This window comes from Acomys russatus, chromosome 1 (genome assembly GCF_903995435.1).
Source record: "Acomys russatus chromosome 1, mAcoRus1.1, whole genome shotgun sequence".
In the NCBI taxonomy this organism is placed as follows: Eukaryota; Metazoa; Chordata; class Mammalia; order Rodentia; family Muridae; genus Acomys; species Acomys russatus.
Genome location: NC_067137.1, coordinates 30,381,372 through 30,384,115, shown reverse-complemented (window position 1 = coordinate 30,384,115; position 2,744 = coordinate 30,381,372). Strand labels below are relative to the sequence as shown.

Below are 2,744 nucleotides of genomic sequence, written 5' to 3'. Positions count from 1 at the left end.
CTGCTAGCTGTTTCCCTCTTTATCCTCTTATGAGATGATCTCTGAGCCTCAATGTGGAGCAGAGGGTGTGATATACATGCTACATTTAGAGCTGAGTACTCTTCAGCTTCATAGTCTGCATGTTTTCCAGCTGTGGATCTTTGTACTAAATACCATGTTCTGAAAAAGAAGCTTCTCTAATGAGAATTGAGCTATCCAATAATCTGTGAGTATAAACATATACATTTAGGGGAACAGTTTATTATAATGTTCATTTAGCTGAGTAATTGTATTAAGTGCCCTCCTTTGATCCAGCTCATTGATCGTACTAGGTATGAGTTCCATTTTGGAGAGTGAATTTTAACTCAGAAACATGGTTAACTACTCCAGTGACATTCATGCCACTATTGCATTGGTGAGTATATATTGTGAGACAGATCATTCTTGTTGCTTTACATTTGGATGACAAGATTTCCCTTTATCTCCAAGTAGCACCATAGCACATCCTATCACTATAGAAATTATCTTGTATGGATGAAGCTTCTATGTCTGTATCAGCTTGATTTCTCCTTTGTCCTATGACTTAAGGAGCAGCGGCAGCAGTGGTTAAAGCTTAGAGACAAGAACCATGGAACTACACTTATCAACAACTCCTCTCTCAAATACAAAGTTAGCTTACTCAAATTCCATACACACACACACACACACACACACACACACACACACACACGTGTGTGTGTATATGTCTCAAGTTTCTATTGTGTATTTCTTTTTTTTTTTTTAATTATTTAATAAAGTTTTATTTTCCCAAATGTACAGCTGATTTAGCCTGCTTATGCATCTTCACCAGCAGCTGGGGCATCTCCACACTTCGTGTTTCTTGTGTAAATTACTTGGGCTCTGTGCTTCAAAACCAGCTTGACAAGTCCTTTACTAAATAGCTCCTGAAAGGCTGCCCTGGCCAGGGAACTGTGAATCTTCAGTCTCTCTCAGAGACCACAGCTGGAGTAATAAGCTTATAGTTGGGAACTTCCTAACAGACTTTGTCGTATGTGGCTTTGTCAAATAGGACTAGATTGTTGAGCCTGTTCCGAACTTTGCCTTTGGACTACTTCTTCTTTTTGGCCTTGCCACCAGACTTATTTACTGGATCTTTGTCTTTTTTTTTGGCTGGCTTTCCAGCATCTTTCTTCTTCTTGTCGTCCTTGGGCAGCATGACGAAGCTAGGAGAGTGGCAACAACCACTGCAGCCTCACTAAGATGTCAAAAAAAAAAAAAAAAAAAAAAAAAAAAGGAAGACTATTGTGTATTTCTATGTGGCATTTTCATATGTCTTCATTGTTAGCTATCCTCCCCAGCTCTCCAACCTATTTAACATTTCCTGTTCCATTATCCCCTTTCCACATACTATGTGCCTTCTATTTTCTCTCTTGAAATTCTCTCATAACCATTATTAATTTCTTGCTTTCTGTGCATATTCTGATGTAAGTACACATATCTAAAGATTCAGTGCTAGCATCTACATATGAGAGAGAAATGTGACTTTTTTTTCTTTCTGGATCTGCATTATTGTTCAAATAATTATTTCTAATCCCATTCATTTTTGAAATTTTTATAATTTAATTTTACTTTACTAAGGAATAACATTCCGTTGTGTATAGGCAGTAAGTATTAATTATCCATTCATTGGTTAAACATCTAAACTGTTTCTACTTCCTGGCTATAGTGAGGGCAGCAATGAACATGGATGCACAGTTTTCTTTACGGTAGGACATAGGGTCCTTTGGGTACATGCCTAAGAATGGTAGAACTGACTAACATGGTCACTTTATTTCTAGTTCTCTGTGAAACCTCCACACTGATTTCCATATTGTCTGTTCCACTTTATGTCCTACCAGCAGTAAATAAGTGTCATTTTTCTCCACATCCATGGCAACATTTATTGTCATTATGTTTTTTAATTTTAGTGATTCTGATAGGGGTAAGCTAAATCTCAAACTAATTGTAATTTGCACTTATCTCCTGGCTAAGGGCGGTGAACACTAAAAACAGTTTCCTTAGCTATCTGTCTTTCTTCTTTTGTGTCATGCACCAATACTTAATTGGGTTCTTTGTTTTCTTGTTGTTTGTTTTTCCTATTATCTGTATACTCTATACCATAAACCAAACAGATTTATAACCAGAGTTCATAGAACAGTTAGAAGAGTCCAAACTGATTCTGGGGCCTTCTGTAATCCTTTAAAATGAAATTAATATCTGTCTGCATGTAATCTAGAAGTATAACTTTAATTCTCAAATGAGTGATGTAAAGTAGGGACAGAGTTCTCTGCTTCAGAGATTCCAACTAGATAGCTGAGCTCTGAACTGTCTAGATTGTGACAATGAACTCGTCTCAGGCACTGGCTTTCTGCTGAAGCAGGGAGATTTGCATAGTATAGCTTTGCTTTCCCTCTGAAACGCTGTAGGAGTCCTTTGGGCTCCACCTTCACCCTCTGCTTGTTCTTCCCACTGCAGCTCTGTTGTCAGGATTTCACATTATGATGTAATGCAGCACAACTTGTCCAAAACAATATTAGATTTATTCCGTTTGTTAAAAGGAAGATAACACTAGTATGTGGCCCTTCTGGCAAAATCTCAAGTCTTTCATTCTAGGCATGGCTTCAATCACCTGTTGCTAAGATACTGTAAAAAATATTATCTGTTTTTAAATGTTTCCATTTAATTTAATAAACTGTTGCTTTGAAATATCAGTGCAAAGGTTAAAG

General features: G+C 37.2%; 1 pseudogene; it reads right to left on the bottom strand.

The window, feature by feature from the left end:
- Positions 1-791: 791 nt before the first annotated feature.
- On the bottom strand, positions 792-1,195 carry LOC127195853 (40S ribosomal protein S25-like; annotated as a pseudogene).
- Between the last annotated feature and the right edge of the window lie 1,549 nt (positions 1,196-2,744).